Raw genomic sequence first — 24,486 nt, forward strand, 5'->3', positions numbered from 1 at the left:
GGTATGAACAAATGAAGGATTGAAGGTTCATTTTACATCTTAATTAGAATTAAAGAGATAACAGCTTTCACAGGTATTTTTAAAAGTTTAATATAACATGGAAAGTAAGCTGTGTAAGATAACTGATTCTCAGTACTATTCACAGGATCACAGAATCGCAGAATCACAAGGGTTGGAAGAGACCTCGAAAGATCATCTAGTCCAACCCCCCTGCAAGAGCAGGGTAACCTAGAGTACATCACACAGGAACTTGTCCAGGCAGGCCTTGAATAGCTCCAACACAGGAGACTCCACAACCTCCCTGGGCAACCTGTTCCAGTGCTCTGTCACTCTTAAAGAAGTTCTTCCTGATGTTAACGTGGAACCTCCTATGCTCCAGTTTACACCCATTGCCCCTTGTCCTATCACTGGATACCACTGAAAAAAACTTTGCTCCATCATCCTGACACCCACCCTTTAAGTCTTAGCAAAAATAAAAACAGTAATAGTCCAGACTTGACAAGACCTCTTCATCTCTAGTGGGGATCCTTCCAACCTTTAAATTCATTCGTGTTCCAAATTCAGAAAATTTCACGCTTACTTCCTTATCATATAGGATAGTTAAGTGTCTCAATTTCTAGCCAAATTCTAGCCAAAGTAGCAAGAAGTCTAGATCTTAAAGTTCCTGTCAAAAGGTAAGAACTAAAGAAAATGCCAGCCTTCTCTTCAATTGCATTAAATTTACAGAAGATACGCTTACACTTTAATCCTCCCACAGCCTTGCTTATACAGCAAATGAATGACTTTTCATACTACGAGCAGAAAGGTGTGGGTTGGAAGGGAAACTAGTATAACACTACTAACATTCCATTTGCAAATAAAAGTACTCCATGCTTTTAAATAAATTAAAAAGGAGGATCACACTCATGAGGCTTATTAATGATTCTTGCTATAAGTTCAAAAGCAACCACCTTCATAATTAATGCATTATAATATTTGTTTTAATGGGCATTAGCAATATCAGTTTTGACTTTAAAAGCCTGAAATATTGGTCTTGACACTGGCTGACTCTCCAGAGGTATGCAGACAACTCAGATCTGAAGAGCTCAGGGCGCTGTCATCTTTTCTACTGCAGATGAGGAGTAAATTCCTTAAATCAATGGTCTTAAGATCAGTATAAAACTGTTGTAAGTAGGAAAAGGAACAGGCACTACCTCTCTTTAAAAATTTCTTTATAGAATTTTAGAAGAATCCAGGCAACACAGGTAACAAGCAAAGCTGAAAGTCAATCTGCTTGAAAGACACGTCTCCCAGATGTCTGTCACACAAGAAGACCCTCTTGTTGTACCATAACCCACAGCAATCTCCCATATAATTGTTTGATTGTGTTGCCCACAATCATTTAAATTGTCACATTTTCCTACATAGAACTTATGGGCCACATGTAAAAACAACAATCCCGCTGTTCAGTGGCAGTGTGGGTTTTGCACATACAGCAAATGCAAGGGGAATTCTATCCTAGAGATGCTTCTCACCCTAGCAGCGCTACTGAAATTGGTCCCGCAACCTGTTCACTCTGTCCCCAAAATCACACTGGCTCTTACCATCACCTGCCTAGGATCTTTTTCGAGGGGGGCTGTTTGAGACCATAAATCATCAGAGGACTTATTTTAAAAGCCAGCACTTACAAAAGGATAAAATTTATCTGAGAAGGATCTTACAGCATGAAAACATGAATAGATAAGTGTGTTGGTTTTGGCTGGGGTAGTTAATTTTCTTCATAGTAGCTTGTATGGGGCTGTGTTGAACTAGTGCTATAAACAGAGCTGATAACAGATGTTTTCATTATTGCTGAGCAGCGCTTACAGAGTCAAGGCTTTTTCTGCTTCTCACCCTAATGCCACCAGCAACCAGGCTAGGGGTACACAAGGAGCTGGGAGGAGACACAGGCCGGATAAGTGACCAAAGGGATATTCCCTATGATATGATGCTGTGCTCAGTGTACAAACCTGGGGAAAAAAGCAAGGAGGGACATTCGAAGTGATGGCATTCATCTTCCCAAGTAACTATTACGTGTGATGGATCCTGGCTGTCCTGGGGATGGCTGAACACCTGCCTGAATTCCTTGTTTTGCTTTGCTTGCTTGTTTTGCTTTACTTATTAAATTGTCTTTATCTCAACCCATGAGTTTTATCATATTTACTCCTGTCATTCTCTCCCCCATCTCACCTCAGGGGAGTGAGCAAATGGCTGTGTGGGGCTTAATTGCTGCCTGGGGTTAAATCATCAGAGATGATGATTTAACAGGTGCTATTGTACCTCATCCAGTACTGGGGAGAAAACAGAGGTCATTAGCAAGAACTGAACAGATCATTTTCCTTTCAGACTTACAAGTCCAAGCCTTTCAAGAGAGAGTGCAAGAGCAGTCAAACCGGCACTGGTTCACATCACACCTTTAGTCCACATTTTATCATCTACTGACAGCATCAGAGGGTGAAGTTTCCATCTCTTCCACAGTGGCATTTTCCACAAATTCTAGAGAAAATTTCTGAATTTTTACTTGTAGAGACACTGCACCTAAAAGGGATCTGGTGGGTATATATAATCCTTTTATTCCTTCCCTCTGTGATGCACAGCTGGGTCTTAGGGAGTTTGACATTTCTAAAGTACGTATATGCCTGAAGACCTGTTCTAGCTGACATCAAATACATGCTACATTATGCACAAACCAAATTACAGATCCAGTAATACCTGAATGAACAGACAGAAATCTGACACTTGAAAGAGATTCTTCGTTCCTTGAATCAAAATATGCCGAACAGCTAAAAATCCAATGTTTCAGACTTCCGAGGAATGTTACTCTTCTCTTTGATAGTCCAGAGTTTCTGACATGGGTGTCTCCTTGCTAGAATAAGGTGGTAACAGAAGATATATTTAATGTGGAAGCCATTGCAGCCATGAGGCAGGAGTATAATCATTATAAAGTGTACACTGAGAACTGACAACATACTATACAACCACAGTACACACTTAGGATTTAAAAGTCCTACTGCAGGGTGGATGGAAGCTACTAAGTCTCTACCTATCTTGAGGAGAGCATTACCCGAGATAAATTTATATATGCTTATGCCAAGTTCAGCATTTTTATCTCTTTTGGGGAGGTGCATTAGGTAGAATTTTGGTAAGTCACACGAAAGGCAATGGTAATGCTTAAGTCCAAAGAGTTTTTGAAAATTAAATAAAACCTTTTCCCAACTGAAAGCATGTGCAAAGTGTGGTTTTTTTCCCCCAAAACAAAAAGGCTATGTTCGACTTACAAATGTGGAGTTCCCATGCAGGCCGGAGTCTCCACCTCTTCCAACACCATCTGACGAGTGCTAGCCAGCAGGTAGTTCAGCTCCCTAGCTGGACACGAGGAGTGGGCGGGCGACCACAAAAAAACCCAAACCGACAACCAAAAATAAGCAGAAAAGTAAAAAAGAGGAGAACTGAATCATAAAAGTGCAGTTGTATCTGCGATGAAAACCCCCACATCTCAGTGAATCACCCCGCGCTCCCACGGCTCCCGTCCGGCTCCACACAAGGGAGAAGAAAGGAAGGCAGAGGAGGGGTGCACCCCAGCACCCCCGCCGCGCCACGGGCAAGCCCGCACTCCTCCCCCCGCCCTTGCCGGTGACTCCTCCCTCGTGGCCGCGGCCCCTCATCCCGCCGGGGTGGGACCGGGCGCCCTACAAATTCGCCGCTCTGAGGGGGCTGCTGGGCAGAGCGGTACGGGCAGGTCCTGCAGAGGAGGTTCCCCGGCTGCCTGGTACCGGAGGTTCGCAGCGCTTCTCCCTGCAGGGAGGCGAAACTTCCCCGGCAGGCGGGAAGTAGAGAAGGAGCGGCGCTTCCACCCCGCGGCTCCTCCTGCCCCTTTCTCTGGCCGCCATCCTGCCATGTCCCACTCTGGGGCTCCTCGTCCCTAGTCCCAGTAGAGCTGCTTACTGCCCGCTTAGCCGCTCAGAGCTCCGGCTGCAGCCTCTGCGGGCGAGGGGGCCGCTTAGTCTGGCGGCCGTCACCCTCCTCCCTGCAGTGGCTGGAAATGGGGGAGTTGTGTCTATAGCGCCGGGACCGCAGCCCGGAGGTCCCGGAGTGAAACTTTGCTTCTGGCAGTACTGAGGGGGGCGGCCGGCCCGGCCCGGTGGGGCTGCCGTGAGAACAGGGCTCACGCTGCCCTCCCTCGGGCCGGCGGCAGGGCACCGAGCTGAGGAGCCGGGAAAGTTTTGCTCCGCGGAGCAGCCGCCCGCCCACAGCTGCCTGACTCCCGTTTCCCCCTCCGCAGCTCCCGGCGGCCCGCGGAGTCCGCTGCTATGGCACCCGCCCGTCGCCGCGGGGCGAGCAGGGGGAGGCCGCCTCCGGCTGGCCGTGCAGAGGCGGCGGGGGGGCGCGCAGTCCCCGGTCGGCGGGCGTCCTCCTTCGGCTTGCAGTGACCGCCCCGGCCCTTTTGCCTGACTGTTCACTATGCCTACCCCCGCCCGCGTCTCGCCGAGGACGGTACCGGGGAAGGGCGAGGGGAGCCGCCGCCCTGTCACTCCCTGAGCCAGCCGCCGCCTCACCGGAGAAGCTCTGTGTGTTACGGGTGCCGCGCAGCCCCGCCGGGCGCTGAGGGCTGCCGATACCTCGCGCCTCCCCAGAGGTAAGCGGCGGTGCGGGGGGTGTGTGTGGAGAGCTCCGCTCGTCGCCCCAAAACTTCATCCCGCCCGCAGCCGGCCGGCAGCGGAGGGGCTGGGCCGTGTCCGTTCCTGCCGGTGGCAGGGAACGGCTGACACGCCCTTGCTTGGGGCGACTGGGAGCAGGATGCGGGCTGGCACGGGTAGGTGGGCTTTGCCCTGCCAGAAACGGACTTTCTGCCTCTGAGCGGCGCGGGCTTCCACGCTCCGTGCGGCTGCTACACACCCTCTTTTGTCTGCTCTCGGCTCCGAGGCACTTTACGCGCTGGCATCGCCTGCCCCGCCGGTCGGGAGCCCTGCCCTGCCCTGCAGAAGGGCTGCCCCGGTCTTCGCCCCCCATTGCCGCTTCCGGCCCGGCAGGCTTGCCCTTTGCATAGAAGTTGGGTTTTCCTTAACCTTTGTTTGAGGAAAAAATGGTGGTGTGCGGGTTATCTGGATGGATGAGAGGCAGATGGGGACGTCACGGGGGTTGCCCTGTTCCCTTGCATTTAGAAATAACTCGCTGCTAAATAAATCGGCTGTCGGCTAGACATCAGCTTACTGGTGAGGTAGACTTTGAAACAAAAGTACTGCAAACAGCTTGGGTGCGTGGTACATGCTCCACATACCTTCCTAACATAACCATTGTTGGTGCTTGTGCTTGAATTCAATATGCGTGCAGCTGTTCTGCAGATCTGGAACTGCAATAGCTGCATCTACTTGACACTTAAGACTGTCATTAACCGCTGCTACTCTATTTTATGCTGTGGCTGTGAAAAGGAAAACGGGTTTTCCTGTTCAAAGGCAAAGCTATTCAGGCGAAAGTGTTCCTCTAGTGTAGCATTCTGTGTAACACGAACTACAAAATAACCTGTAGCAATGTAGTGGACCTGCACTTCAGAGTGCTTTTGGGATACAAGGACTATATTGTTCAATTAAATCCTATCAGCAAAGGTTTTGCCTTTTGTGGTTTACCCTGGTGCTAGATCAACTAGCAACTGTTCCGTTATTTTTCTATAAGGAGCTGGTACTTCCAATCCATGTGGTGGAGATCAAGTAAGTGTCCAGATAGAAAGAAATAGTGCATTTTTTTTTTCTTTAGTTTCTGTGTTGCTTTGCAGAAGGTGGGGGGGGGGGGGGGGGAAAGCCCGTTTATATGAGAAAAAGGATATTTCCATTGAATATAACTTAAATTACTTGATAATTAAGCCAAAGGGTCTTTCAGGTTTGGAACATTTTAATGTACCTCTTCTGTTGCCAGGAAATGTACTTTTAGCAAAATACTTGTTAGAAGATAATTATAAGACAATTTTTAGTAATTTGAAACATGAGTTATAATTAGATTTTTGTCCTTAACACAGAGAAACACCCTCATGGAAAAAGGTATGTGGTACTTAAGTAGTTATTTGGAAAATAAAATCATATATAATTTCTATTTTGTTGGCATAGAAACACATTTTATTTGTTGCTCCGTTGTTGGATTGCAACAGTGATCCAAACGAAAGTTGGAAAAAAGACTACCAATGCAAGAGTTCAGCATATTAGAATTATTTTATTCCATAGACAGAAATGGTTTTGCCCAATACAGCCTTGCGGGAATTGTCACAGAATTTTATTTTTATTGAAGCTCAGTCATCACATTACAAAAGTTGGGCTATCTGAATTTAATCCTATGAACTATGGAGTAAGCAAGCTCTGAGAAAGCACTGATGTGCTGATGCTCAAGCAGGTACGTAGGTCCACACTCCAGCCCTAACGATCACTTATGGTGCGAGTTCATTGCACATAGCATTAGGTCCTAGTAACTTCAGTGAAACTTTTCACTGCCTTAACTGCATTGCTGGACTTTCCTTGGACCAAGCAGTCTTTCAGTGTGTTCTGCTCCAATTCTGTGAATGCTGGGCATATGACACAGACTACCTATGTCATACACAGATGCTCACCTTGGCTACATCTCACAGATTGTATATTCTTGATTGACTCCTACCCATCTGGGGGCAAAAGGGGAAAATGAAAAGTGAAAATTGGTTAAGGAGTAAAGTGCATGTATGGAAAAGCAGGAGGAAACTGCAACTTCTTGTGCCTTGTTCAGTGTATTTTAAGAGCCAAAAATCTGAAATGCTGAAAATCAGTGAAAACTCCCACTGAAACTGCTGAAACCAAAGTTATGATATAAAAAATATGAAACTTAAAGGTTGCTGTCATGATTTTTTTTTAAACAGAAGAATGTTGTCAGTCTTGCCTATGATAATGGTAGAGAATGTAGTAGAAGTAAGAGGAGCTTGATATCCTAGCTAGTGATGATGTGTCCATTTGATTTGGTGCCATTATGCTTTATAAGCAGATGAGTTACTTTTAGTCTACGTGTTCGATCTTGTGATACTGGAACAAAAAGAAAATTGTGAATAATTTTCTCGTGTGCAAGATTAGAAAGTAAAAGTGAGGTTAATTCATTAAATTGTAGGCATCTTGTGCCAGTTTAGACACTCTAAGGTGTTTCAGACCTATGTATGAGGCTGGCAAACAGGGTCCAAGAAGAACCCAAACATTTCTAGAAAGGCAGATGAAGACTAGGAAGAATATCCTATTAGCTAATGTTTGTACTGCAGTTCTACTTAAAAACCTTAAAGAGGACTTGAACCTGTTCTCTGAAACATTGTCATCAAGAGTTATGATGCAGCAGAGTATGACAGATGTGGGAAGACATCCCAACCATGACATTACTATCAGGATTTAGAGAAATCTTATTCTTGATACCATCAGAATCCTTGTATTACTTCTGTGCTGCTAACTGGTTATGGCCTTTGAGTTACTCAAAGATACTAACCAATACTTTAAGAATTAGAAATCTTCATAGAGAAGTTCGATACTTATTTTAAAATAGAACTGTGTATGCTCTCCAAGCCGACTAGAAATAAGAGGAAATCTCAGACAATGCTTCAGTCAGTGCTTTATTTTTAGTTAGTACTTTAGTTTTGAAATAAAAATATTGTAAGGAAAAGTTTCTGCTTTTCTTCTTTACTCACTAACACAAAACCCCACACAATATCTGGGTAATAAGGTAATAAGTGGACTATCAATTTTGTGGAAAGGTGAAATGCTGACAACATCAGTGAATTAAACTATTGAACAGATGTTTTGCACAGCTGTTATCCTACCCACTAGTTAGATTAGCTCCTGGGTGTTCACTTTTTGTGAAGTTTGTGAGAATAAATGCTGTTCTAAACTTCCATGTTGAAACTTTAGTGTAACTGTGCAGCATGAAGTTGTTACTCTATTCCACCATTAACTATTTATACATGCCACAATAATGGTGTATATATGTAATTGCTTTTCACATGGGCGAATCTTGTCAGGAGCAGCTCAAGTGGACCTGATGACTGAACTTAGTATTGAAGTAGTCAGATTATACTGGTCTCTTACTATAAATGGAATTACATTCTCTTTCCCAAACTTTATTACAGGATTAGTAATTTTAAACTTCATGACTTTGCCTAGGTGCCTTTTCTTAAAAATCAATTTTATCTTTTTTTGTACAGCTAGCCAAATGAGATGGATATCTGTAATACAGAGCTACTTGAAACCTTTTATCTGCAGCAGTAGCAGAACATGTTTTGTATCACTCAGTTTTTGTATTTTGGTCTTTTTGTGACAGAAATATTACAAGGAGCACTTGGCATTTTTTGAAAAGAATGACCAGAAGACCTGAGAAAGATTTTTGTTTGTTTGTTTGTTTGTTTTTTTTTTTTCTGTTGGTGTTCACTAATCTCCTCTGCTCTTCTATGTTTCATGCTGGGGAAGGTTATTGTTCTTTCTTTTTCTCCATGTTTCAGTACCTAAAAAAGTGAGACAGGGAGTTGCAGGGCTACCTTACCAAAACTGCGCATCTGAGAAACAACATCAGTGAAAAGTAATGATGTAGCAGAAATTTTCAGGAAAACAGACTTGTGGAAAGTGAAATAATGAAGTACCTTTTTGTGTATAAAGTCTCTGAAAAGTCTTAGACAGTTGCCACTTTACTCGTGTGTGCATTTATATAAATGTCTCATTATTATTTATATCCCACTGGAATTTTAGTCAGTTCTTTGGTTGGAAGTGTGACCATTTTCCTCCAACTAAAATAAGTAGAAACAAAACACTTTTTTTTTTTTTTTACATTGATTTTTAATTCTGTCTCACTGAGTGAAATGATGAAACACATTGAATCAGAGAAACTAGGATTTTGTCACTTCAATAAAAAGCGCTTTAGGTACATACAATAATCAAACAGATTTTAAAAATCACAAGAGGTATAAAATATAGCTTAGGTTACTTTTCAGAGAAACTAGTTTAAAGATGAAGAACTACAGAGGAAGAAGAAAAAATATGGTTTTACATGAATTGGTTTTTTTTCTTTGCTGTTTCACAAGTACAGTTCATTGCACCCCAGTGCAATGGTTTTTAAACCCATCAACAAAAAGTGCTAAAATTTGAGCCCGTTGAAACTGTGTATTTCTGTAGTTCACTCTGGCTGGAAAGTGGGAAAGACATTTTCAATGAAGCATTGATACAGTTGGGCACTAATAGCCTATGCATTCTGGCAGTTGGTTAGTGGGGCTTAATTTTTTAACTCAACGTAGCAGGGGTTTATAGTTTGATGCCTATAACTTATGCTGGGATCTGTAGCCTTAGCTCAGAGAGTGGATATGAAATCAAAACAAGATTTTTATATCTATCCAATGATAATCATGCTACTTTTTTTCCAATAAAGGGCAGAATTCCAAAAGTACTTTTAATTTTTGTCAGTATAAACCATCTTCAAGCAGATCAATTAGGAGGCAGTTAAAAAGCTTCACTTTTTGTATTAGATTTGGTGTTAGTGGTAACAGTAATAGATTTTTTTCTTCACATTCTCCATCTGAATGTGCCTGAATGAATGGTAAATGTCTCTGCTTATCTGTAATCAGTTGCCTATTGTTGAAGAACAAGTTTGTATCATATTAATTTTATCACTTACGTTTTGCTATGTATTAAATGAAAAAAAAAGTACTATTACTTGTCCATTCATTTAGGTGCAGGTGTAAAATTGCAGCTGAAAAAGCACTGAAGTTTTCTCTCTCCTTTGTATAATTCAAACTAACAAAGCATATCACATATTAAAATACAGAGGAAATAGAGAAGAAGGTAGGTTGCAATGAAAAAAAGGTCCAATTTTTGTTTGTTATTATTGAAAATCTTCTACTTATGATTTGTTAGGGTTCAGTGTGTAAGAAACTGCAGATAAATCAATAGCTCTCAGAGTTATTAGGATATCAAACTATTTTTCTCTGTACTGGAAAAACTCATAAATTGAGAATTACGTTTCCTTGGTAGTGCTTGCTCTTCTTCATACAAGTTGGCATGATTGCCAAGGAAGTTTATTCTAGCTTAACAATTGACTTGATCGTATTACCTGTATTTTTAGACATGATACTTTCTCTGCACAGACACTATCTTTTACTTAAATGTGAAATTTGGCATGTATTGACACTGCACATGAAATGTACATTGTATATATTCCTTTATGAAAACAGATGAAGGCAGCATCGTATCTTGGGGTAGCATTTTGCTGCAGCAGACTAGCTTTCCTGAGGAAGTGTTACTTGGACAGGGTGTACATATCTTAGCTGTGTAGCTTCTCCTTTTTTGCATTATCTTGTCTTGGTGCATAAAGTATGAGGCAGCCCACTGGACTCAGAAAAAGAGATGCACCATGGAACTATGCTGTTCTGGAGACATGGATGTCATGCTGGGCTGTTGGAGGTCAGTTGAGTAAACCTGATACAGTGTCTGAGACCTGGCAGTTGTGTACTTCTTGCTATGAATTACTGTGTATTTAACAGTTAGCTTGTTTCACCTGAGGTGTGACTATATCTCTGTAGAAAGAAGTTAAATTCCATGTAACAGACAGAAACCAAGGAAGAAGGCAGGGGAGAAGGGAAAGTGGAAAGTAGAGCAAATGGCAAAAAAGAAATATTGAAGAAAGGGGAAAAAAACCCAACCAACCGAAAACAAAGGGAAGGCAGAAAAAGGATGAGATACAGCAAGTTGCAGTTGTAAAGATGAAAGTTGTTTATAATGCTGAATGTAGCTAATGAATAGAATAGTAAGACCAAAAGATATGGTAGTGCTTTTTTTTTTTTTTAAGCATTCCTATCTTTTGACTTTGGAAAATTAAGAGATTAATTCTTGTCTCTCTAAGATGCATTTTAAATTATTTGTCTTTGTTGTGTATCAAAGAACGATGATATGCAAAAATGATCTTAAACACTGCTTACAGAAGTTATACTGTAAGCAAATCAGCTCAGACATATAAAAGGAAAGGCAGCTAGGAGTATAGTTTGCTTATGAATGTAGAAACTGGATTTTGAAGTGCTTGCAAATTAGGTGAACTGTTGTTTCCATTTGCAAACAGCTTAATACTCTGAACTCGGAAGTTACTACCATGCAGATCTATGTAATCTGTCACTGTCTCACAGAAGACCAGTGAGCACAATAAGCACACTGGGGACTTCCTTCAAAATGGTGGATAATTAAGTGGATTTATCAAGTGAATACTTGGCTACCTACCATACTTGGCAAAGATTTTTCTTTCTGATACATGTTAGCTATGTCTGTGTTAAGATACTAATGAAGCAAAGACCTGTTTTCTGGCCAGAATGAGCCAGAATGATCTGGCTATATGCAGGTATTAAACTGTCCTTGAGTTGGTCACATCCCAACTGCCTGGTTAGAAGGAGTTTCTCGACTGAAGCAACTAAATGCCTGGGGGAGTGCTAGCTGACCTTAGCCACAGATGCTTTGGCATCCTTCTGATAGTATGAAAGAGACATGATGGAGTCCCACTGCCTGGGCCCCTGCTCAGGCACAGCAACTGGTACTGGACAGTAGATCCATGATGTGTTAAAATGATTTTCCACCTCAGCCCAGTCTTATTACAATAATTCTAATATACTCGGATTTGAAATATAAGTAAGGTATTACAAGTTATCTTTGAAAGCCACTATTTGCTGTAATTACATTTAAACAAATCTGATGTCAATTTTCTATCTCAGTAGTAACTTTGATATTATGGTAACTGGGTATGGAACATTATGTTTGGATACACAATATATGTGGAATTGGTGGAACATACTGGGACACCATAATACCAAAAGGGCTACAAGAGGTTTACCAAACAAATACAGACTTGCACACAAAATAAATCTCTAGCTTGTCACAGTTATTGGCCTGGTAGTAATTGCTAGCCATTTTTGGACCAGGCTAATAATAATAAACATCCAGAGGCCTCACAGATGCTTCTTGTGAAGTAATGGCTTGGCTATTAATACAGTTTATAGACTTTAAAGCAGTAGAATCACTTTGCATTAATTGAGTGACAAAGTGCTTTCCCCAAACCCTTCTTATGACCCCTGCAAAGTGTTTGCTTTGCTCTTTGCCAGGAAGGAATTTCTTTTCAAATTACTTCATAGGCGCCTATTCTGAATTTATTGCCATTCTTTTTCTAATTCAATTTTATCCTCCTAGGACATGGTCTCATTAATTGGTGCCTGTGGTGGAATATCTTCAAGGTTCTACATACTTTGCTGGAACATAGTTCAATAGGCTATATTCTATTAGAAAGACCCGAGTCATACTGATGACATTACGCACAGAAGCATTTAAAAACTCCAGTTTGTAATTTTTTGTTGTCCTGTTGGCTGTAGAGTTTAAATGGGAAGGAAAATAGGTTATAGCTGAGACTGTGGTAATTTTTTAGTTCTTAATGTTGTGAATGTTTTCTTTCAGTTAGATTTTTATTTTTATTTTCCAACAGGATTTGGAGGTTATGACTAGATGGTATTGTATACATTAGATAAAATTCCTGTAAAAGAGCTAAGTTTATCACAACTCAGAGTTGCACCGTGAGAAGCTAGGCTCAGATGAACTAGTATAAGTTTCTGGTAATGTTTTCTAGATAACTTTACTAATGTATTTTTGTGCTGTCTTCATAGCAGTTCATACAAATATATTATTATTGTGCTTTGTGACATGTCTTCATGACATGTGAAATTCATTGCTTTTCATAGTTTAAGGAATTCTGGGAATACTTAATCTTTGCTTTTACAACTATTTTTGTCACTGTGCATGTTAATAGGCATTTACCCTGTGTTTGGGAAGGCAAAGTCCAAAGGGAGAACTGGAGCAGAAGATTGTCTGTGATTCTTAGTTTCTGCAGTCCCTCCTTCCAGAGTTGAAACCTAGTCTCAAGGACAACTTCTCTTTTGTACAGACTATTCTAATTGTTACTAGGCACACTTTCATTTTGAATAAGGCTTGTCATCCATGGTTTTCAGGTTTGAGCTTAAGGGGTAATTTTCAGCCCAGAACACTGAGTGCCTTGGAAATATGCCTAGCCCATTGCTTATGACTCCTTGAGAAGCCAGTATCGGCATCACCCTCAAGCTAAGTATGCTTTTGTTAAACTTCGTGGCTGAAGGAATGGACTTCAGAATTCAGTTCCAAACTTCTGTTCTAATCTAGCTATTTCCACTTTACAGTTCAAGAAGCATCTACTGAGGAAAATGGGGAAGAAAAAAAGGAAAAAGAAATGAAGGTCCACTACAGTAAACTGTGAATTCAGAGGTGGAGAGAGAGAGACAGGCTGGTAAACTAGTCTGACACAGAGATGGTCCTGTGAAAGGGTGCTGATGTAATGGAAATTTGGGTTGGAAGATTTTTCTGAGGAGTCATGTACTCTGGAATTAGTTGAGGATATCGCCTTTTGACAGTGAGGCTTTGTCTGGGAATACCAATAATCTCAACAGCATGCAACTGAAGCACTTCTAATACTTGAGGGCTTGGAGATTCCTAGGTTAGACTTGGTTCTTTGAAGTCTGGATAATGTTTGTTTGTGGATTCTTCTATTGCTTTTTATTAATAATACTGTTACGCCTAACTGCCTGCATTTGATTCAGTTGCACACATTCAGTAGCTCTGTGCTGCAGAAAACTCTGAAACTGACACAGTTTATTACACTTTTCTAAAACATTGTAGGCAAACTGTTCACTCCTTGACAACTGCAGGACTGTGAATATAATGATAGGAAAGCAGATGGTAGCTAGAGAGAAAGATAGGTCAGTAGCATAGCAGCAACCACAAACATTGATTATTCTATAGGGGCAAGACTATATTTTTCCAAATAATGTCTTCGACAAGTAGTAGGGAGACTATTATGTAAATAATTGGAAGTATAAGGAGCAGGTCTAGAAGCAGTAGTGTGACTAGAAGTACGTGTGGCATTAATATGATAACACTGTTTTCCTTCTTGTCTTTCAGTAAATCCATAAGGAATAATGAGGTGAGGCATTGGCATTTGCCATGGTTAACAGTTTAGGGAAGATGTGGTGGGATAACACTGGAGTTTTCAGCCATGACAGCAGAGACTTTGACAAGCAGCAGTAAAACGGCCCTACGAAAGGGGTCTGATCTGCCATTGTACCCTACTATTCTCCAGAAGTTTGTGGCTTTTGAACTCTTCACAAATACTCAACTTGAAAACTTCTCTAGTAACAGATTCACTGTACCGAAAGTTTGCCTTTAGCATGGTCATATGCATGTTTGTACTGCTTCTTGTCTGCCTTTTGACCATACTTCTGCCTTTTAGACTGTGATGTACTTGGTCATGTGTAGTATGTCCTAGGGAAATATTCTAGACAAGCTCTAGCCCACATATGCTGTTTCAGGGTATGGAAGGTAGACAAAAGAGGGGTAGTTGCAGAGGTTGTTGAGATGAGCACTAATTTCAGGCTTGCAAGATTTTTCATTAAGATCTTGAAGCAGATTTTTCAAAAGATGAGATTTGTGCATGTAATCACATGGACTTTGAAGTTAAGGTGCTGGGCAGATTTCTACAATTCCTGTGCCTAAAATCCTATCTGGATAGGCAATTATCTTCTCAGATAGAAGCATCAGTGAGGCGAATAATGTCTACAAACCCTACTTTCTGCATTTCTGAATGTTTTAGATGTAGTCAGGTTTTCTTGGAGGGGAAAGGCAGTGAAGAAAAAGAATTTGAGATTGGTTCAAAACAATAGAAATGTTTTAAAAAGCATTTAAAATCACTTTCACATGCATCACATATAAAACCAGGTGTCTGTGATTAAACAGCTTCATTGTGTGCAAAAGGCAGAGGGTGATTGTTACTGAGTATAACTTGCTTTTTCAGAAGAGCTCTCAGTCAGAATGATCAAACTGTAAAAACAGAAGATATGAGCCACAGCAGAGATCTGAAAAACAGCCAGAGAAACCATCCTGGATTTCATAAAACTCCCAAAAGATTATACAACTTCATGTCACGGTTTTGGGAGAATGATAAAATTGAAGTTGATAAATGGCTTGTGTTAATGGTTCTATATTTGGCTTGTGATTTAGGTTTCACAATACTTCATTGTAAAACTTTTTTTATTGCTCGTTCTTGGTATAGGTTTTGTTTGTTTTTACTACAGTCTGTATATTTATAGTGCAGCAACTCTCTCCATTCTGCCTGGATGAAGAGGGAGCATGAAAAAAGTATGGCTATGTAGCCAAGACAGTATTGTGTTATTTGAATGTTTATCTGAATCTGCTATGGCTCTTTTGTCTGATCTGACAGTAATTTCTGTTTTAGAATCACAGAATACTTTGGGTTGGAAAGGACCTCAAGATCATCTAGTTCCAATCAGGAACCATGGGCAGGGACACCTCACACTAAACCATGTCACCAAGGCTCTGTTCGACCTGGACTTGAACACTGCCAGGGATGGAGCATTTACCACTTCTATGGGCAGCTTGTTCCAGTGCCTCACCACCCTCACAGTAAAGAACTTCCTCCTTATGTCCAATCTAAATTTCCTCTGTTTAAGTTTTAATCTGTTATGCCTTGTGCTATCACTACAGTCCCTGATGAAGAGTCCCTCCCCAGCACCCTTCAGATACTGGAAGGCTGTTATGAGGTCTCCACGCAGCCTTCTCCAGGCTGAACAGCCCCAACTTTCTCAGCCTGTCTTCATATGGGAGGTGCTCCAGTCCCCTGATCATCCTCGTGACCCTCCTCTGGACTTGTTCCAACAGTTCCATGTGCTTTTTATGTTTTCTCAAGGAAACCTTTTTTTTTCTATGATTCTATGTGTATTCTAAAGATCATGTAGTTCCAACCTCACTGCAATGGGAAGGGATACCTCCCACTAGACCAGGTTGCTCAAAGGCCACATCCAACCTGGCCTTGAACACTGCCAGGGATGGACCATTCAGAGCTTCCTTGGGCAGTCTGTTCCAGTACCTCACCACCCTCACAGTAAAGAACTTCTTCCTTATATTTAACTTGAGCCTTCCCTGTTTAAGTTTGCACTCATCACCTCTTGTCCTAACACTACAGTCCCTGATGAAGAGACCCTTTCTGACATCCTTGTAGGCCCCCTTCAGATACTGGAAGGCTCCTATGAGGTCTCTATGCAGCCTTCTCTTCTTCAGGCTGAACAGCCCCAATTTGCTCAGCCTGTCTTTGTATGGGATGTACTCAAGCCCCCTTATCCTTTTGGCCATCCTCTGGACTTGCTATGTATGCATATGTGTGTATATATTTAATCTTGGAAGGAGAGTGAATGGAATTATTTTCCCTCTTTTTGTTAAAAACAACCCAAAACAAACTCCAATCAGGTAGTGTATTTGCCTCCTATGGAGGCACCTAGGCTCTAGTTTTGTTGTGTGCTTCAAAGGGTAGCAGTAAAGCTTCTTAAAGCTGTAGCCCTACTTTATGATATGAACCCGAAACACCCCTGTATACATATAGACAAGATACCAGAGTGTAGTACAATACATAAGACTCTCATGGACACAATGTTATGTGAAAGGTTTGGTAACAGCTGACTTACTCCATTTCCGAGATAGGCCTTTAAATCGTTCATTTTTTTTTGTGTGTGTCTCTGCAATGGTCTTTCCTCTATTTATGTCAAAGGAGATCTATCCTCTCCTCCTTTGCTCTGTGTCTCCCTTTTTGGTTTTTCCTACAACAGAGCAGCAAATGCTTCAGGAAGTGAAGGGTATTTAGATTTGCTTATATCTATGTTGCACACAGCCAGGAACTGCACACTGGACTACTCAATGACTCCTGCAAAGTTAATTTTTTAGAGTTGTAAAAATCATACACGCTGGAAAAGAGGTAAGAATTTGGATTCTTTGCTATCATTACTAACATTTTATACCAGTATAAATCCTTGATTTTAATGGAAGTTTTAGTATATGTCACAAAACTGGTGGAGGGTTACAGACAGAATTGGATGATGTAAAAAATGGTCTCTCCTGCTGTGATCTCAAGAACACTGTAAAAGATTGAATTATTCTTGTTTGCTTACTGTTGTTCTGGTACTGTGGTGAGATCCTGACCATATGATATCAAATGCAGAATTCCTATGTATTTCAAAAAGATCAGGATTTCATGTTGGAAAAGACCTTAAGATGTTAGGATTTCAGTGTAGTCATGGACCTAGTATTAGTTCTTATACAGCCCAGAAATGTCAAAGACGTTTTCTGTGAATCATGCCTTTATTACACTAGCAAACCAAAACTGCTCTCAGGAGCTAGAATAGTTTTAGTTCAAAGCCATGACAATCAGTTACAGCTAATAAGCTGCCATCCTGGAAAAAACCTCCAAAGCCTTCCAGGATGTGCAGAGAAGACTTTCTAGTTTACCTGAGCCATGTTCAGGTGGTATTTCTGTTGTTGTTTTAACATCCCTAAACATATGCTTTTATTGGCTGGATTTTAAAATATCTGTCATCAAAATCTCTAAATGGCATATCTAACATGTCTGAGTATCTTTGGAAGTAAGAAATGCTTTTTTTCCCCCCCATCTAATTACACTGATTATAATAGAATATTATGGAAGTGTATGGTAGGTTAATTAAGTTAATCAAGATTTGGAGTAGATGTTCAGTTTCGTTATTAGTGATATTCAGACTCTTAATGGAAGCACAATGGGGAAGATATATATTCAGTCAAGGGGAAACACTTTCTAGAGAACTTTCAGAAATGTCTTAATGCAGATAGGAAGGACTTCATGAGGTGAGTAAATCTTGGGACAGATGTTCATTTTGTAAAAAGCTGGCCATTCATGAAAACCTATATCCCTCACTTTAAAAATAGTAGTAAAATCTTAGTAACCTTTATGTCCCAGCATGCTTGAGCAATGATATTGGAGTTGTAGGAAAGGTTATATAAATGTACTGAAAATTTACTTTCTTCTGGTTCTGCGATCCCATCTGCTGGGATGGGAAACACCATAATTTTCTGCCTCTTGCTATGATCTGACCTACTGCTTTATATCACATAAGGCTGTGAGTAAGAGGTCTGTGCCTAATAAGGCTCCTCTCCAAATGTACTCTGATAGCTATTAGCTGCATTTTTGGGAAAACCTATTAGGTTTTTTCATCTACTCAGTAATGTGCATTGACCCAGAAAAAGCTTTTCTCCAGGTTCAAATGTGAAAAGAAGTGTGCTTTTCTGTTGACATAGAGTCACTGGGGACTAAATTGTTGGGCTGAGGTCTTCATAGTCTCTGCCACAGGTCAAAGTTTCAGCAGCTGCCAAGGCAAATTTGGGCTTGCTCCAAGTACAGGTGTTTATGAGTGATTAGGCTTAAAGTGCCTTAGTGTATGAAATAAGGTGAGAACAGCCAGTTGCTTAGGCAGTGTAAAACCTGTTGCATTCCTGTGCTGGATACTTTGTACCATTAATGTAATTGAAAAGTTAGCATTAAATTTGTAGTGCCTGTCTGAGCTGTTTTAAATACAGGCTTGTACACTTCAATTTTATACAATGGTATCTAGAAGTAATGTATTCAGATCATAATGGCCTTGATATAGAACTCCAGGTATAAGAATCTGACCATGAGGGTTTTACTCTTGGCTCTGCCAAGGGGCCGTCTGTGACTTCAGAGAGCTTGCCTGACCCTGCCTTCCCAGAAATACATAAGCACCTTGGTCCCATCACTTGTTACTTTAATCTTCTTGAAGAATATTATTTTTAGTATCTTTTCCTTCAGTTTGCTTGTCTGCAAAATGGGGATATTTCTATAGGCGGTTTAACATTCACAAATACACGAGGAATTTCTCAGATACTTGAATGAAAGGTGCTATGCAAAATCAAATCTGTATTATATATCCTGAGTGAAGAGCTCTGAGAATGTTGGTATCTGAGCAGACACTAATGGCAGAAGGAACATTAATGTACCAAAATGTCTTGAAAGTTAAAATACTGAAATGGAAAATAAAATAACAATTGAATTTGGAAACATTTCTAACAGTGATAAAAATTAATTCTTAAAGTACCTTCCAAAAGCTGAGCTGGCTTTCTAAAAATCAAGGCTGTCATTCTGAAATATCTAAATTGAGGAGTTACAGGTGTGATATGAAAATCAGAGGTGAATTTCCTTGTTTATGTATGCAGTGTGCAGATGACAATGGTCTTTTCTGTCCTAAAATATTCATGCATATATATTTTGGTGGAACAGTTATATGGTTGTGGCTTAATACTGCTTTTCTCTAGAGGGATTTAAATTCCATCAAAGCTATTACTTTGAAATGTATAATGTAAGCTCGTTATTTAGACAAACAGAATGGCCTAGATGTTTATTTTAGGCAACTCTCCCCAGCTGCATTGATAAACAGATGTTGGAGAGGTTGGATGTGGTTCTACAGCACACAACTCCTTGGATAAAGTTTAGAATGCCCATGATCAGTGTAGTGAATGGAACAAACGTGTCTACATAGGGGTAAAATTCTGCAGATGGACCATGCCTTTAATGCACTATTTGTGTGGCAAAAGTAGGGTGGCTATTGGTAAGCCTGCCTAATGAAATTTAATACTTTGTAATGATGCCTGAGCTAACGGGGGCATCAGACATTGGATGACTATTACATGTCTGCTCCATTATATGTCTCCATATATGTCTCCTATATGGAGATGTCTCCATATAGGACTGGGTAATTTACACACACCTTGTGAGTTCAGGAGCAACTGTCACACTACAAGTTGTAAAGAGCAAGGTTTGATGTACAATACTGTACACAAGCAATTTGGTAATATTCTGAATGGACTGAACAAAGACTTGAATTGTGTGTCTTATATAGCACACGACTAGAGCACTAGATCATCTCAGCACTTTCTGAACTGTTTCCTGAGTTGAAATAACATTCTTTTGTTTTCCTTTGCAGTTTTGTAGGAAAATGAATATGAATTGCATACCTAATCTAACTTAGGAGTTAGTGGTGGAGTTCTCTTCCAGCCTGAAGTTTTCTATACTTCTGTGATTTAAGAGTGAGTTTGCTTTGTGTGCATATGAGTCTGCATGCTTCAGGGACATATAGTTGGACAGATACACATATATATGTATATAGTTGGAGCCATTTCAGATGTGGATGAGTGTATAGACACCCTTATTGACTGTGGAGATGAGGTCTAGTGTTTGTATTGTGCTTTTGTGAAGGTTATGACTTTTGCCCTGTGAAATTCTCTGCTGGAATTCCTCGCTGCTCATTGTCTCAGCAGTTCATCAGCAAAGCCTGGACCTTACTTCTGGGAACTAAAGGAATAATAGTCAATGGGGCAGAATCTAGCTGGAGGTCTGTGACTAGTGGAGTCCCTCAGGGGTCGGTGCTGGGACCAGTGCTGTTTAATATTTTCATCAACGACCTGGATGAGGGAACCGAGTGTACCCTCAGCAAGTTCGCTGATGACACTAAACCGGGAGGAGTGGCTGACACACCAGAAGGCTGTGTTGCCATTCAGCGAGACCTGGACAGGCTGGAGAGTTGGGTGGGGAGAAACTTGATGAAATTCAACAAGGGCAAGTGTAGAGTCTTGCATCTGGGGAAGAACAACCCCATGTACCAGTACAGGTTGGGGGTTGACCTGCTGGAAAGGAGTGAAGGGGAAAGGGACCTGGGGGTCCTGGTGGACAGGAGGATGACCATGAGCCAGTAATGTGCCCTTGTGGCCAAGAAGGCAAATGGCATCCTAGGGTGCATTAGAAAGGGTGTGGTTAGTAGGGCAAGAGAGGTTCTCCTCCCCCTCTACTCTGCCTTGGTGAGGCCGCATCCGGAATATTGCGTCCAGTTCTGGGCCCCTCAGTTCAAGAAGGACAGGGAATTGGTTGAAAGAGTCCAGCACAGAGCCACAAAGATGATGAAGGGAGTGGAACACTTCCCTTATGAGGAGAGGCTGAGGGAGCTGGGTCTCTTTAGCCTGGGGAAGAGGAGACTGAGGGGTGACCTCATCAGTGTTTACAAATATGTAAAGGGTGGGTGTCAGGATGATGGAGCTAGGCTTTTTTCAGTGATATCCAGTGATAGGACAAGGGGCAATGGGTGTAAACTGGAGCATAGGAGGTTCCACGTTAACATCAGGAAGAACTTTACTGTAAGTGACAGAGCACTGGAACAGGTTGCCCAGGGAGGTTGTGGAGTCTCCTGCGTTGGAGATATTCAAGGCCCGTCTGGACAAGTTCCTGTGTGATGTACTCTAGGCTACCCTGCTGTTGCAGGGGGTTTGGACTAGATGATCTTTCAAGGTCCCTTCCAACCCTTGGGATTCTGTGTAATAGCTCGAAGGCAGGCACTACTTTTGCATCTTAAAACCTCTTGTTAGTGGAATATGATTTTTTTTTCCATGCCCAGTGTTATCTCATGTTGTAAGAAGTCTATCAGGGCTACCTTTCTGATCATTTTTTGACAGATGGAGCATCATGTGTGGTCTTTGTGTTAATTCCATATCCTGGCTTGGCTTCTGACTTTCAGGAAACATCTGCCAGTAAGCAACAATAGCGAACTGCTTGTCTTGCTCAGAAAAAGCATTGGACAGAAGGACAATTGGTTACTATGGCCATTTAACTGCAAGGTTAACTTTTAATTAAATAAATTTTTGATTAGATGCTTAAGAGTATATTTTATCACCACAGTATCAAGTGTCAGAGATTTTTGGGTTATAAGGTTCTGTATTTTTCTGAAATTTTGGGAACAGGTCTGCCTGGGGAGGCAGGGAGACACCCTGTCTGCTATAGGGCTATATGAGAAGTTCGCCCTGAAGAGGAGGATGGCATATATGTTCCAGTTAGTGAGAAGGCTCTTTCCTTTCCTGGGGATATTGCCCAGGCTATCACCCTTGATGGCTCTGTGACTGGCACCCAAAAGAAGGAAGTGTTGTTGTAAAAGACTACCCTTCTTCTTGCCTATTGGCTGAGTCACAGGTATCTGTCCCCTGGTAAGCCTCAGGTGTGGGATTTGGAGATTCTGTCCAAGGCAACAATCAGGGTGGATCACAGTTTTGGAAACAGGGCATTATGACCTTTATATTTTGTTCTTGGTGAAATATTGGACTGTTCCCATTGGTAGACTTAGGAGAAGGAAAACTGGACATGCCAGTTCTTCCCAGACAGAAACAAGCTGGATGATAGTGTGGTCTGGATAACTATGAATGAAGTATTATTTTTAAACATACTAATCCCTCTAGCATCTCATGTAAATACTATCTCAAAAAATACTTAGTTTAAGGAGAAATATATGCTTTCATAAGAAAAATAACACTTTGGGTCATCTAACAAAGAATATAAAAATTACAAGCCACAGTGTTTGTGAAAGAATTAGTTTGGCATGTTTATGTGATAATTAGCAGGTTGAAAAAGTTTTGCAGCTAGCTCTTGCTGATGGTACTGTGAAGCAGAATTACTGTGTTGCTTACATGTTTGCAAGCTTAGACCAAAGTGTGGGTGATAGTCTTCACTTCATAGAATCATAAAATAGTTAGGGTTGGAAAGGACCTTAAGATCATCTAGTTCCAACCCCAACACATGATGTGTGGTGGTCTCAAAGAATCATTAAAGGTTTGCCTGTTAAGTTCAGTGGGGCCAGAATTTAATATACATAATTAAATATCATAAATGATTTGTTAATTCTAAAATTTGCATTTGCTACCCAAAACTTTCAGGGACTTCACCAAAGCCTTATATTTGAAAAACATCTAGAGCTGGGCCGAGGTCTGATTTTCAAAAATTACATAAGCAAACTTTGTTATTATTCAGATTTGTAGCTCAATATGATTCAACAGTTCTTTTTTATGAAGTATCTTTTTTGAGAAAAAGAATCATTTATAGGAAAGGTTGGCAGATTGTTATATGAATCATTCCAAATTATTCCCGTTCTTATTTAGGTGGGTTGGTTAATAATGGAGAGCTTAGGTATTCATTTGCAAAATCTGTATTATATAAAGGAAGGTTTTGTGATTTTATTTTTTTTCCCTCCCTTTAAGCAGTATTTTATAATTTTGGTCAAAACAGATATCTATTTTTGTATGTGTGTATATCCTCTTCTTTCAGGTTATTGCAGAGTCCGAACAAAATTGACATCAGAGAACTCATGTCCCACTTAGATTATACAAACAGTCTGCAGAGAATTTACATATGTGTAAGGAGATGCAGATTTTGAAATAGCCAATTACAAATATGAATATCACCATTGCTATATATTTTTCCCCAATCTTATTTAGTAGTCAAGCAACCAGTTTTCGGCGACATTTTTTCAAAAACATCACAGATCCAGGGCTGCCCTGTTCCATAAAAGGCCATAGCTATTAAATTCTGGCAAAATTACAAACAAGGATTTACAAAGAAAATAATCAGACAACTGGTTAACTTGGCAGCATTTTAAATGGACTTTGGAGAAGGAAGCTGTTTCCTTTGCAGTGATACACAGTATAATATGTCACAGAAAATCAGACACGAAGGGACATTGAGAATGGTCATTTTATGGTTTCTTGTGGCCTGTGGCAGAATCATCTGGAACTGCTGGACTGGGTACTGTCAAGCCACGATGTTTCATTCTCATACCTGGCACATAATTAAAAGAAGCATTAAAAGTTGGAGGCTCAGATTACCTTATAAAACAATATACTTGAAACTAACTTAGGTCTAGAGGTCTAACTTAGTTCCAAATTTCATCTTTCCTGCAAACCAAAGGTTTCAGTGAGGTACAAGAAAACTACTGAGGAAGCAGAGTATCTTTAGTGGATAATCTTGACAAATATCAGCAGGAAGAAGACAAGAATTGCCAAAGGATTACAAATATTCATAACCATTTCTTCTTTATAAAGGTCGCAGAAAGGAGGATGAATCATACTCTGTATGCGTTTTTTTTTTCAATGAACTATGGGAGGTTTCTGTATGCTCAGTTTGAATTTACCTGCAAAAGCTCTTCATCTGGAGTATATCTAACTGTAGTAATTGTTAACAATGGTTACATTTTAAATTGAGATGCTGGTAACAGAGAAAGCAGGAGATTTTACAGAGAGGATGTCAAGCAGCTGTGATATGGGGATTTCAGATATTTCATAATAATTTAAAAATATATCTTTAAGCTCTACTTGTGTGTTGGTTTTCTGAAAATCTGAGAATTTGTTTAATACACAATGTAATTTAAACATTTTTACAATTGTATACTTTCATCCTTCATTTATCTGTTAGTGAATGACAGGCTTTGCAGTCAGGCATATTTTGTCTTAATACAGTATCCCAAAATTGAAGTTAATGTCAGATTGTTGCAAAATACTAAGTGGCCTGTATCGGACCTTTTGCATAAAGATCTTCCCTAAAACTGTTTATTTAATATTCAGCTTTGTCATATATGTTTATAAAGAATTAGCCTCTGTCAGTCCCACAGAGCCATGCTAAAAGATGACTCCCTTTGGATGAATGCAGAGGACAAGCACTGGCTCTCGAAATGTGAGGACAGGTATG

At 40.6% G+C, this 24,486-nt stretch overlaps 1 protein-coding gene across 1 annotated transcript in view; it reads left to right on the forward strand.

Annotated features, from left to right (window-relative positions):
• Window positions 1-4,406: 4,406 nt before the first annotated feature.
• Window positions 4,407-24,486, forward strand: part of TMEM200A (transmembrane protein 200A) — a 55,276-nt gene continuing 35,196 nt past the window's right edge. Inside the window, exon 1 of the mRNA XM_005154735.3 lies at window positions 4,407-4,654. The gene's annotated coding sequence lies outside the window, so the exon portion shown is untranslated. The remainder of the gene's footprint in view (window positions 4,655-24,486) is intronic.

The sequence above is a fragment of the Melopsittacus undulatus genome, chromosome 3 (genome assembly GCF_012275295.1).
Source record: "Melopsittacus undulatus isolate bMelUnd1 chromosome 3, bMelUnd1.mat.Z, whole genome shotgun sequence".
Taxonomy (NCBI): domain Eukaryota; kingdom Metazoa; phylum Chordata; class Aves; order Psittaciformes; family Psittaculidae; genus Melopsittacus; species Melopsittacus undulatus.